The 13,503-nt window shown below is 38.9% G+C and overlaps 1 protein-coding gene and 1 pseudogene across 2 annotated transcripts in view; one reads left to right on the top strand and one right to left on the bottom strand.

Annotated features, from left to right (window-relative positions):
- Positions 1-13,503, bottom strand: part of FAM117B (family with sequence similarity 117 member B) — a 298,958-nt gene that overhangs the window by 169,835 nt on the left and 115,620 nt on the right. The gene's annotated exons all lie outside the window — the stretch shown is intronic.
- On the top strand, positions 4,734-5,178 carry LOC139015508 (dynein light chain Tctex-type 1 pseudogene; annotated as a pseudogene).

Raw genomic sequence — 13,503 nt, 5'->3', positions numbered from 1 at the left:
GTTATATTCCAATTGAAGTGATTCTAATTTACTTACTTCCTGTACAGTTTTCTATAGAATAACAATTATAGATTGTAATTTTAGAAAACAGTATTGAGACCCATTAAAAAAAATCAACCACTTTTGAACTAAGGATTAAATAAAGTGGAATGGACCTAAGATTAGTATTTTTTTCTAGACTGCAATAAATTTCCTATGTTTAAAATGAGCCCTTTGGCACAACCAGTTAAAGTTGTTTGTACCTTGTACATTTTTTTCTTCTTCTTCTTCAAATCTGAGGCTCTATCTCTCCCAAATCCACGGGATGTGCTTGGGTGCCATACAATTCATTTACCTACAAGTTCACATTCTCCTTACAACCAGACATTACAAGTTCCATTTACAAGACTATGTAAATAATAAAGTTATCCCATTCCCATTTTAAATTACTTTAGGTTAAGGATATATGAAACTCTACAGAAAAATGTGAAATAGACCAACATGCACAACAGAGTAAAAGGAAAAACTTTACCAAGTGGCATTCTAGCTGTAAAATACCCTCGTAACTTGTAGGGACGGAGACACAAGAAAGTTAAGTGTGGGACAAAGAAGAGAACGAGGATTTAACAGAACTCAAGTCATCCAGAAACAGACCTGTGTGTTTTTTAACCTTGTTTTTAACTTCTTCTTCCTGCCTTTTACACTAACTCACCTGACCTCAGTTTTACCTTTCCTGTACTGCTGACAGAGCAGTCCTCTGTGGGGAAATGGTCAAGTTAAAGGCAAAGAATCAAAGTTCTCAGTAAACCAACCAGAATATTTAGATCCTGAATAACTGGGCTGTTACTGACTTAGAAGCCACATGTACTAATTCCAAGTAAATTAATTTTGAACAAAAAAGGTACCAAAATTCATCTGACTCACCAACTAACCTGACAGACTTATGTTTGAATTTATCTAACTTCCCTAAATACATCTCCATTTTAACTTTAACAGGACATGCTTTTCATTACTTAGATATTTTAAAGTTGCATGAGTATAAGACGTCCTTTCAGAAGATGTATTGCTACCACTATGTTTTCTTTGATGGGATATGTCTGGATAAACTGATGTAGTAACCCTTCAGTGGTTCTCAACCTTCCGAATGCCGAGACCCTTTAATACAGTTCCTCATGTTGTGGTGACGTCCAAGCATAAAATTATTTTCGTTGCTACTTCATAACTGTAATTTAGCTACTGTTATGAATCGTAATGTAAATATCTGATATGCAGGATGCATTTTCATTGTTTATGACCCACAGGTTGAGAACCGCTGTAAGTAAATTTTTTCTCCCTTTAATATGTATAAGAACATTAAGTCTTTGCATCATAAGGTAGTATATGAAGACCTCAGAAGGATGCTTGTTACCAACACAGTTTGCTGGAACTCACCTTAATTTTACTACCACATTCCCAGACATGAAATACTGCTGACACGTGACACTGGCAGTAACTATATTAGGATGAGCCTAAATGCAAAAAAGGATGGATTTTTCAAAGGTTCCTGTTGCTTATGCCCCAAAGCTCTCCTTTGCCTGTTTCCCACTGTGTGGAATGTTGGACGGACAACTAGCCAAACCTGTAGGTACCATCTCAGTGCCAACTACACAAAGAAAATGTCAGTTGCACGATTCTGTGACTACGTTTTGCTATTCAATGGATTACACTCCTGGCAAACTATCCCCGGACCAAGTCCACAAGACAACAACATCACAAAAGCAAAGGAGGAAATCCATGCACCGTCATTTAGGATCTCTGGGACTGTGATACAGTGATGATGAAAGGTAGGATGATACCTGTGGTAAAGGGAGATCATATGACAAATACTGTGCAGAAAACCAAAGGGGCTCCTTACTCCTAGCTAGCAATCAACACTGGGTAGCTTCCTATTGGTTCACTGACTTTCAAACCAACTTCCAATGATGGTTGAGAACTTATTAAGCACTTATTTCCAAAATACAATTTTTTTGATCACATGGCTCATGTAGACAGGCCCCGCTCCAGCTGCCTCCTCGCTGGTCCTCTCCTGGCCTCGGCCTCCCCCTGAGGGCTCTGGCAGCAGAGGCCTGGGCCAGCAGACCTTGGTTCCAGCCACTGTGTGACCTCACCCCTCTGAGCCTCAGTTGTCTCAGCTATGAGATGGGTTGAACACCCCCTACCTCCCAGCCTGTCATTGGGACTTAATGAGAAAAATTCCAATGCCTGGCACACAGTAAGTGTTCAATACATGGCAATGCCCCCTCTCTGTGTGGGATGTACAGAGATACTAGCCTCACGGGTCACTTGGAAGGGTCTAGATGTATACTGTCCACTAGAAAAGTCATGAACCCCATGTGGCTACTGAACACTGAATATGTAGCCAGTCAGAGTTGAGATGTGTCATCAGTGTGAAATATACAGCAGATTTTGGTAACTTGGTACCTAAAAGGAATGCAAAATATCTCATAAATAACGTGTTATATTGAGTACATGTTGAAATGACATGTCTGGTACATTGGCTTACATGCAACATATTATTACATTTAAAAATTACATCATTTAAATTGTTTCTTGAATAAAATAGAAACTTAAGTCATTGAGTACTTTTAAGCCAACAAATGTGTTTGGATAGCTGCTGTTAAGAGGACACACTCCTCTATTTTTATTATCTGAGAGTATGTTTTTCTTTTCTTTTTTTAAATTCTCATTCGAGGATAATTTTCCATTAATTTTTAGAGAGAGAGTGGAAGAGAGAGGGAAAGACAGGGAGGAACATCAATATGAGAGAAACACATAGCCTGGCTGCCTCCTGCATGCATGAGCCCTGACCAGGGCCAGGGCAGGGGAGGAGCCTGCAACCAAAGTACCTGTCAACCAAAATCAAACTCAAGACCCTTCAGCCCATAGGCCAACGCTCTATCCATTGAACCAAACCAGATTGGGCTAGTTTTCTTTTTTAAATATATGGGGTTTTTTAGAGAGGAAGAGAGATTAAGATAGAGAGAGATGAGAGAGAGAGAGAGAGAGAGAGAGAGAGAGAGAGAGAGAAACATTGATGTGAGCAAAGAACACTGATTAGTTGCCTTACACCCTGATCAGGGACTGGACTGCAACCTGCAGGTGCCCTGACCAGAACTGAACCGACACCTTTTTGGTGTATGGGATGATGCTCCAAGCACTGAGCAAAAGTGGCTAGACCGATAGTTAATACTTTTGAAAAGAAGTAACTGATGATATAATTACTGGATAGTACTTGGTTTCTTGACAAAATACTCCAAATAAAATATGAGACAAGAATTGCAAAGGCCCTAGACGAATAGCTTAGCTGGTTGGAGCATTGTTCCATACACTGAAAGGTTTCAGGTTCAATCCTGGTCAGGGCACATACCAATGTTTTGGGTTCGAATCCCAGACATGGCCAATGCAGGAGGCAGCAATCAATGTTTCTCTGTCTCTCTCAAATCAATAAAAATATATCTCCAGGTGAGGATTTTAAGAAAAGAATTGCAAAAATACATTCATATAAAATTATTTATCTGGATGGATATTATAAAAAGTATGGCAAGTGCTGGAGAGGATGTGGGGAAAAGGGAACCCTAGTGCACTGCTGCTGGGAATGCAGACTGGTGCAGCCACTATGGAAAACAATACGAAATTTCCTTAAAAAATTAAATATGGAACTGCCATTTGACACAGTGATCCCTCTTCTAGGAATATATCCTAAGAAACCAGAAACATCCATCAAAAAGAATATATGCACCCCAATGTTCATAGGAAGGCAATTTACAATAGCTAAGATCTGGAAACAGCCCAAGGGCCATCAATAGATGAGTGGATTAAAAAAACTGGGGTACATTTACACCATGGAATACTATGCAACAGGTCCCTCCATACTGTCTGTTATTCGTTGAGACGGTATGAAGGGACCTTGAGAGTATTATGCTAAGCAAAATAACCCAGTCAGAGAAAGACAAGTGTAACATGATCTCACTCATGTGTGGAATCTCATGAACAAAATAAATTGATGAACAAAATAGATCCAGAGACATATAGGGTGTCCCAAAATTCACGCAAGATTTGCATTTGAATTGAATGGCAAATCTTGCGTGAATTTGGGACACCCTATAGAAGCATAGAACAGACTGCAGAATCTCAGAAGGAAGGTGGGGGTTGGGGGTAGGAGGAGATCAACCAAAGACCTTGTATGCATATATGGATAACCTGTGGACACAGACAATAGGGTGATGAAGGCCTGGGGCAGTGGGTGGGCGGGGGAGGGGGGGGGGAGGGGGGGGCGGGCGGGCGGTGTGCGGTGGTGATGTTCTGTTAGGGATAAGGGAGGAGGTAGCTGAAGTGGGTTATATGTAACACTTTCAATAATAAAGATTTAATTGTTTTTTAAAAATTCCTTAAAATACATTTTGAACTGAGGTAAGAAGATAACATCTGAATAGGTTGGTGTTAATAAAATATGTAATATAATTGTTAAATATCATATATAAAATATAGTGGACAAACATAAAAAATTATAAATATTTAAGTAATGTGTTATTAAAACTCTCCCACAAAGAAAACCTGTGGCTCAGAAAGATTGTTGAATTCAAACATTTAAAGAAGAAGAAACACCAGCCTTATATTAAAACCTTTCAGAATACGAAGAAGGCATTCCTAATTTACTTTATGAGGTCAGCATATTTCTACCATTAAAAACTTACAAGAGGGCGGCGGAGGCCGGGGAAGATGGAAGACTACCAGACTGCCGAAGAGACCACTTTTGTTGTTGACGAAGTGAGCAACATTGTGAAAGAGGCTATAGAAAGTGCCATCGGAGGCAACGACTATCAGCACAGCAAAGTCAATCAGTGGACCACAAATGTCGTAGAACAAACTTTAAGCCAACTCACCAAGCTGGGAAAACCATTCAAATACATTGTGACCTGTATAATTATGCAGAAGAACTGAGCGGGACTACACACGGCAAGGTCTTGCCTCTGGGACAGCTCTACTGACGGGAGCTGCACCGTGCGATGGGAGAACAAGACCATGTACTGCATCATCAGCGCCTTCGGACTGTCCATCTGACTGACCACCTCATCCCCCCAGGCTCTTTCTCCTCTGTCTCAACATTTCTCTCCGACCTTCTAACCACCAGCCATGAATTCAGTGAACAGCTTTCCCACTCTTTGTTTTCTGTGGCACTCTCAACATGCAGAGAAAAACCCAAATGACCACACTGTCCTGTGATCAGCACACCCTCAATCACGGATCGTTCTTGGGCAGTCGGAACCTGGACTGCCACGTGTCCGCACTCTGAATATCTCTGTTCAAAGGTGCTAAACACTCAACCTGCTAGTGTGAACCTTTCTCTACTCTCTGAAATCATTCAAACACACTAATTTTTCCATACTTTGTACTTTTGTTAGAATAAATTATTCCAATTTTTAAAAAAACTTACAAGATAATTGCAAGAAAATCAAACTACATACCAATATTTCTTATAAACATAGATACAAAATTCCTAACAAAAAGTAATAGAATCTAGCACTGTATAAAAAGGTATAAAATGACTATTTGGGTTTATTCCAGACGAAGATTTAAAATCAATCATTATAATTCACCATGGTAATAGAATAGAGGGGAACAATCATGTTTTATCTCAATAGGTAGAAATAAACATTTGAAACATTGAACACCTTTTTGTGTCAAAAACTTCCAGTAAACTAGGAACGAAAGGGCACCTTCTCAATTTCATAAAGAGGGAAAAAACCAAAACAGCGAACATCCCACTAAATGGTGACACTTTTGGCTTCTCTCCTAAGGCCTTTTGTATTCATCATTGTAGTGAATGCCCCAATCTTATTAAGAATTAATATGACAAAATAAAAAATTAAAGCAAGAAGATTATAAACCAAGAAGCTCAACCATCTTTATTTGTAGAGGACATGATAGTCTGTATAACAGAGAACATTTACTCCTGTTCTATATGCTCTTTTATCAGTTCAGAGTCTGCATAGTTAGTACACAGTTTGCAAAGTTTGTTGGAGAACCTAATTAGCAATGTAATAAACTAATTCAAAACAAAGGACTATGTTTGCTTTATCTACATCTTAAAATAAATATAAATAGCAGCAAAACCAAACAAAGTGAAATACTTAGTGGATACAACTGCAGATAGTACTATTTAGATCTATGCAAGTCAATCAGGGGAAACTGAATTTTTGTATAAATAATGGCTATAGAAGTTAACTTTCAAAAGCAAACCTTTTACAGGTAAAATTCAAGATTTGATTTGCCAATTACTTTTTACCATGTATAATTTTTATTTAAGAATTGATCTGTCTGAAGAAAATTTTAATAAAATATAATGCAAGTTGGATAAGTAGAAATTATGTAACTGCGGTTTTAGAACAATGAAATTAAATTGGTTTATAGGAATTTACTTTTTATAGAGAGGAAGAGAGAGGGGTAGAGAGTTAGAAACATTAATGAGAAAGAAACGTCGATCAGCTGCCTCCTGCACATCCCCTACTGGGTACATGCCCTTCATGAGAATCGAATCTGGGACACTTCAGTCCACAGGCTGGTGCTCTATCCACTGAGCCAAACCAGTTAGCTCAGTATAATTTCTTATACATACTTTAATTTGGAGATTAAAGGAGAGTAACTAACAAAAACTGGAGAAATTAAGACTTTCAGATTACAGTGCAATATAGAGATTTCATGTGAGGCTGCCTTTAAGTATGGGGAAGCTACATGGGGTAAGTACACCAGAGTCAAGCTGCCCACATCAATATAGTTCACTTGCAAGGTTCCATACTGAGTTTGCCTTATCTTCTCAGAGTGGTGGGTTAGGGTAACGGACCCAACAGATAAACAGCTGTTACTGCAGGTGAACAGCTGCACAGCAGGCAAAGGGTGTGTTGTTTTGTTTTTTAACTCACTGGCCTTATTTTTTTAAATATATTTTATTGATTTCAGAGAGGGAAGGAGAGGGAGAAAGAGATAGAAACACTGATGAGAGAGAAGCATTGATTAGCTGCCTCCTGCAAACCACACACTGGGGATCCAGCCTGCAACCTGGGCTTGTGCCCTGACTGCAATCGAACTGTGACCTCCTGGTTCATAGGTCGATGCTCAACCACTAAGCCACGCCAGCCAGGCAGGCACTGGTTTTTAATTTCCAATAGAGTGAAGGTGATCAACATAGAGTTTCACAGGCATTTCTCTTTAGACAGCATTAAAGAGCTGTAACTTGATGCTTGTGAATGTCTGTTTTTGAATAGGCATCTGTATTTGAATAACTGAGAGTTAAACAGTTACTGAACAGACTGGCCTATATAAGATTCCTATAAAAAAAAATAATTGGGTATAAGACACTGGGAGGTAGGGGAGACCAGGGGATTGTCAAGGGCGGGGGTGGGGGGGAAGGAGACATATGTGATACTCTTTGTAATATTTTAAGCAAAAAAATATAAATAAATAAATAAAGCAAAAAAATAATTGGTTTGTATATATATTATATTTTTGTTTACTCATAAAGACCTGCTTGTTATAAAGATTAATTTTTGAAAAACCTACTTGTATCAGTCACCTCTTCTGTCCTGCCTCACATTTTCTTAGTACAATTCTCCCGCCCCCCCACTCCAACCCCCAGCGACTGCAAGGCAACAGCCCTGAACTTTAGCTGCACTGCAAGTCTGTCCCATTGCATCCTAAGGCTTTTACATGATGTGGTCGGGACACCTGTGAGAAGGGATTTTCAGCTGTGGGTGCTCAAGACTTCAGACGTGGGGGCATTAGCACCTCAAGGACAGTCCTTGACTTTGCAGGGTGCGGATCATTGAACATATTTATGCATGTATACTGATAACATAAACATTCATTTGTCATAAGAATATCATAGAAATGGAATTTCTGGGTCACAGAAGGTACATATTTTTACATTTAATAGAAACAGGTTTTCACAGTGCTTCTACCAGTTTCCCTTTTATCTTCTCCACAAACTCACTCTTGTTTGATATTATAACCCCTTTAATTTTAGCCATTCTTGTGTCGGTATTTTTGGTTATCTAATTGTTGTTTAGGGTTTGTTTTTTCCTGTTGACTAATAGTACTTAACATATGCCTATTAGCCATTTAGATACACTTTTTTGTGAAGTACTACTTTAAATTTTTAGCTGTGTGTGTGTGTGTGTGTGTGTGTGTGGTGAGGGAGAATGTTGGTCTTTTTCTTACTGATTTGAACTTCTTTATAATGTCTGTATACTTGTCCTCTGCTGAATGTATGTATTGTGAATATTTTTTACCAGTCTCTGGTTTACATTTTACTCTCTTAAACTTGTATTGTGATGGAAATAATTTTCAATGGGATACAATTAATTTATATTGTTCTTTATGATGATCGTTATTTACTCCTGTAAGTTATTTACTCCTTCTCCAAGGTCATGAGACATTCTCCTTAAACTGTGGTGCTCAAACTTGAGTGAGTATCCACTGCATCTGCAAGGTGTTTGTTTTTTTAAAGAAACGTTTGTTTACCTCCAGAATGTTTAGTTCTTTGTGTCAGAAAAGAGGTCTAAGAATTTGCTTTGCTGAAACCGGTTTGGCTCAGTGGATAGAGCGTCGGCCTGCAGACTGAAGGGTCCCAGGTTCGATTCCAGTCAAGGGCATGTATGTGGGTTGCGGGCACATCCCGAGTGGGAGATGTGCAGGAGGCAGCTGATCGATGTTTTTCTCTCATCGATGTTTCTTACTCTCTATCTCTCTCCCTTCCTCTCTGTGAAAAATCAATAAAATATATTTTTTAAAAAAAGAATTTGCATTTTTTTTACAACTTTCAGATGATGCTGATTCTGGTGGTCTGAGGATCACACTTTGAAAACCATTTTATCATTAAGAAGCTTAACTTTTACTTTTAGATATACAATATGTCTGAACTTGATTTTTGTGTGTGCTATGAAATGGAGATAAAAGTTAAATTTTCCCATGTAAATCAACTGACTAAACATGACATGCAGCACCAATTATGTTGTAATTTAAGTGCCTATATGTATACTGACCTCTTGCTGAACTCCTTATTTTGTTCCAATCTTTTGTGAGTCTATCCTTAGCCAATGTAATGTAATAGAGTAATCTTAATTACTTTAGATTTAATAAATCTTGATAACCACTACTCTTCCTACTATGTTGTTGTTGTTCTTTTTCAAGTGTATCTTGTAAAAGAAGAGGAAAAATTGTAAGAAAACAATACAGAAATACAGGCTTTTTGGAAGCTAAGGGTTACTTACTGTCTCTGAAGTCTAAATATCTGTGAGACACCTCTGTTAAAAAGAAAATACATCTGCAAGTCAAGATGATTTTGAAAAGTAAAGAAGAAAAGTAAATAAGATTTTGAAAAGTGAAAATATCCAGTGTATGGGCTGAATTTGCTCTCCCTAAAATTTATCTCCTGAAGTCCTAAGCCCCAATATCTCAGAATGTGAATGAATTTGATAAAAAGGCCTTTATGGAGATCATTCCATTAAAACCAGGCCCTTATGATGAGCCCTAATCCATTCCGAATGGTATCCTTCTAGGAAAAAAATTGGACACACAGACTCCAGGACCAGGGATGGGTGTGTGCACAAGGGAACGGTGATGTGAGCACACAGCAAGAAGATGGCCCGTCCAAAAGCCAAAGAGAGAGGCCTCAGGAGAAACAAACCTGCTGACACCTTGATCTTAAACTCCGTCCCCTGAAACTCTGAGAAATACATTTTTGGTGTCTGAGTTACTCAGTCTGTGAGTAGCTATGGCAACCCTAGAAAACCAACACATCTGGTGTTGGCAAAGTTTTCTTCTAGATGATTAGTCATTAAGCAAAATAGGAACAAGTATATAACAGGCATTGCGGGATAATAACTAAATATTTAGGCAGGATTTTCAGAACATATTAGGAAAATATCAAAATCTTCTTAAAACATATAACAAAGAGTTTTCTTCACCTACTTTCTATCTGATAATAAGAGCCTTGACGAAATAAATTAGGAAAAGAAAGAAAATATTATATGCACTCTACCAAAAGAGGCCCCTGGCAGGTATGTGAATTTTTACCACTATCTAGTGATTGCTAGAACAGTGAGAACTATTCAGCAGTATAACCAATCAATGTTCTCAGACCAAGAGTTCTCATCAGTTTTTAATTGAGGATCTAGGTTATATCTAACACACAGGTGTTATGTATTGTTGCTTGTTATGTAGGTTTAGTTTTAATACTTTAGGTATCTTTATAAATTAAAAACCAGTTGAAATATTTTCATGAATATACAGGTCTCACTGCCCAGGTCTGACATAATCATTGCAGCCAATATTCTGGTGCTCAGATTGAGCAAAGCCACATAAGTAGTGCAAATATATAGTAGATAAAACAGATTTTTTTTTAAATATGTTTTTATTGATTTTTTTAAGAGAGGAAGGGAGAGGGAGAGGGAGATAGAAACATCAATGAGAGACACATCAATCAACTGCCTCCTGTATGTCCTCCTAATGGGGACTGAGGCGTCAACCTGGGTATGTGTCCTGACCAGGAATTGAACCTGGGACCTCTTGGTTCATAGGTTAGTGCTCAACCACTGAGCCACACTGGCTGGAAAGATAAAACATATGAGACTCATTCCATCCCTGTACTTTCCCTCACATGAGAATTATCACAGTCTTCTCAAGTTATGTTTTGTGCCATCATTCCAGAAGTTAAATCCATAACTGTGATTTACATATTACACACAGGAATTTCAGGGTCACACAATAAAACAATGCTTTAGCTGAAAGTGAGGGAGGAAGGAAAGACTGAGATGATAGTGAATGGACAGGGACTATGATAAATGGAGAGGAGGCTGGGAGCTGTGCTGGGGCTAAATGGAGAATGGCTGCTAAGACATGCAGAAGGAGAAACAAGGAAGGACCAAGATATGGAAACAAGTTAAGTGGCCATCAATAGAGGATGGGTAAGAAGGTGGTAGCACAGATATACAATGGAATATTGCTCAGCCATAAAAAAGAATGAAATCTTACCATTTGTGACAGTGTGGGTGGATCTAGAAGGTATAAAGCTAAGTAAAAAGAGTCAGCAGAGAAAAAGAAATACCACATGACTTCACTTATACATGAAATCTAAAGAACAAAATTGAAACGAACTCATAGGTACAGGGAAGAGACTGACAGTTGCCAGAGGGGGTAGGATTGGATGAGTGGGTGAAAAAAGTAAAAAGATTAAGAAGTAACATTGAGCCCGGCTGGCTTGGCTCAGAGATTGAGCAACAACCTATGAACCAGGAGGTCATGGTTCAATTCTGGTTAGGACACATGCCCCGGTTGTGAGCTCCCCAGTGTAGGGCGAGCTAGAGCCAGCTGATCAATGATTCTCTTTCATCATTGATGTTTCTGTATTTCTCTCTCCCTCTCCCTACCTCTCTGAAATCAATAAAAATATTTTTTTAATAAGAAGTAAAATTGATAGTTCCAAAATAGTCATAGGGATGTAAAGTACAACACAGGGAATATAGTAATACCGTAGTAACTATATAAGGTGCCAGGTGGGTACTGAAAATACTGGAGGGAACACTTTGTAAGGACATAATTGTCTCATCACTATGCTGTACACCTGAAACTAATACTCCTAAATAGAAACACTTTATAAGGATATGATTGTCTGACCACTATGTTGTACACCGAAAACTAATACTAAATAATATTTAACATAAACTAATTGAAAAGTAAGTTTTAAAAAATGAGGGGAAAGCAAAATGGGGAGGAAGAGCATGGGAATGGGGAGAAATGGGAGCCAAGGAAGACACACAGAATGCTAGAAGGAAAGGTGACAACATTAGAAAACATTTACTTCTTTCAACCCAGTTTTTTTACAGAGAAGAAAACTGAGGCCAGAATGCTGATGTGTTTTTTCCAATTCACTGCATCCAGCAGGTGTCTCATCCAGAAATGTATCTTGACTCTCAGTCCTAAGATTCTTTTCGTGCAAGTGGCTTGCTGTGAAGGGCAAGAAGGACTCACATCAGATACAGAGAGATGCTAGCTGCCAGAAAGAGGATAGAAAAACGTGAAGCCAGTGGGAGGGAAAAGAAGAAGCTCAGTAAAAGGCACATGAGTGTAAGAGGCAGTGGGTTTCTCTAGCAGGGAAGTTGAGGTTACTGCTCCTGGGGAGCGGGAGTTCAGATGAGTCTGAGAGACTGTGTGGGAGGGGAGCTCCCGTCTGGGTTCTGAGGAGAGCTTTAGAGGACAGAGAAATTCCAGAGCTCTGATGGTGTTTGAGGAGCACCATGTAACAGCTGTTAGAACATGAGCATGCTTGTAGCCTAAGCACCAATGGACCAAGAGGACAGATTTCCAGGGAGGTCTGAAGACACAGGGGAAAACAGGGGCATCCTGCTCTGGCCAGTGTGGCTCAGTTCATGGAGGGTAGTCCCGGGCACCAAAAGGGGGGCAGGACAGTTAACAAGATTATGTGCTCCCTTGAGGTGGTTACACCTGAGACGGGTCTGCAAAAGATTACCTTTGACATTTCAAAGGTGTGTTCACCTAAATGCACAAGAACAATGGACAGCTTGCTTAAGGCATAGATACACCTGTTATAGACCTGGAGCATGACTACCCATTGTGACCTGCCTAGTTAGCAAGTTATGACAGGTCACCCTGTGAGGCTACTTTCTGTCACTGAACTTGTCAGATTTACCACATGGCACTTTTAAAATTGAGGTATGAGAGGCAATTCTGAGGTAAAGATGAGGTAGGAATGGTTGGGGCTTCAAAAGGTTGGTAATAAGAGATGTTCAGTAACCAGTAGTCTGTCCTGCCATGTAGATTGGTTAAAAAATGTTTTTGCTGAAAGCTTATTATGGGCAAGTCCCCTCATTTAAATTCTTTAAGGGAGAAGTAAAAATTTCTTATAAGCGTGCAGGGTCTTAATTGTCTTTGGTTCAACATAATTCCAATGCTAAGGCTCAAAATAATGCAAATGTTAAAGTGGCACATTCTGTGGAGGCCTGTTCTGAACCCCTACAATAGCCATAGAGTAATTTATCTTATCAGCTTGTTAGCACCAATAGAAATCTTTTTTTTTATTCATGCAATTATCCCATTCTTTTCTCCTAAAATTCCCTTCCTCTCACCCTGTAATCAGGACACTAGGTGGTTTCTGCTTGAATCTGTGCTTCCCAAATTGGAATACAAATAAACCCTTACTGCCTCCCGTTTGGCTTTTTAATTTTAGGTTAAGATAGCCTTAACTTTTTTCCAAAATATTCTAAGAATTAGTCTTAGATAATTTGTTTCCTTGTACATAAATAAATAACAAAATAACAGCCAGAGCACATTTATCTAGGAGTTACAAAGGAAAACAACATTTTAAGAGCCTTTTAAACATTATAAAAATGAGGGTCAGCATGGCCAGCAAAGACCAACTTATGATAAAACAAGCATGGAACATCCAAGCAGGGCCAATAAGAAGGAAATCTA

This window comes from Myotis yumanensis, unplaced genomic scaffold (assembly GCF_028538775.1).
Source record: "Myotis yumanensis isolate MYYU_CA2020_CCGP unplaced genomic scaffold, mMyoYum1.0.hap1 SCAF_8, whole genome shotgun sequence".
NCBI classification, from domain to species: domain Eukaryota; kingdom Metazoa; phylum Chordata; class Mammalia; order Chiroptera; family Vespertilionidae; genus Myotis; species Myotis yumanensis.
Note: the sequence above shows the minus strand (reverse complement) of the source record. Positions and strands in the feature narration are given on the sequence as shown.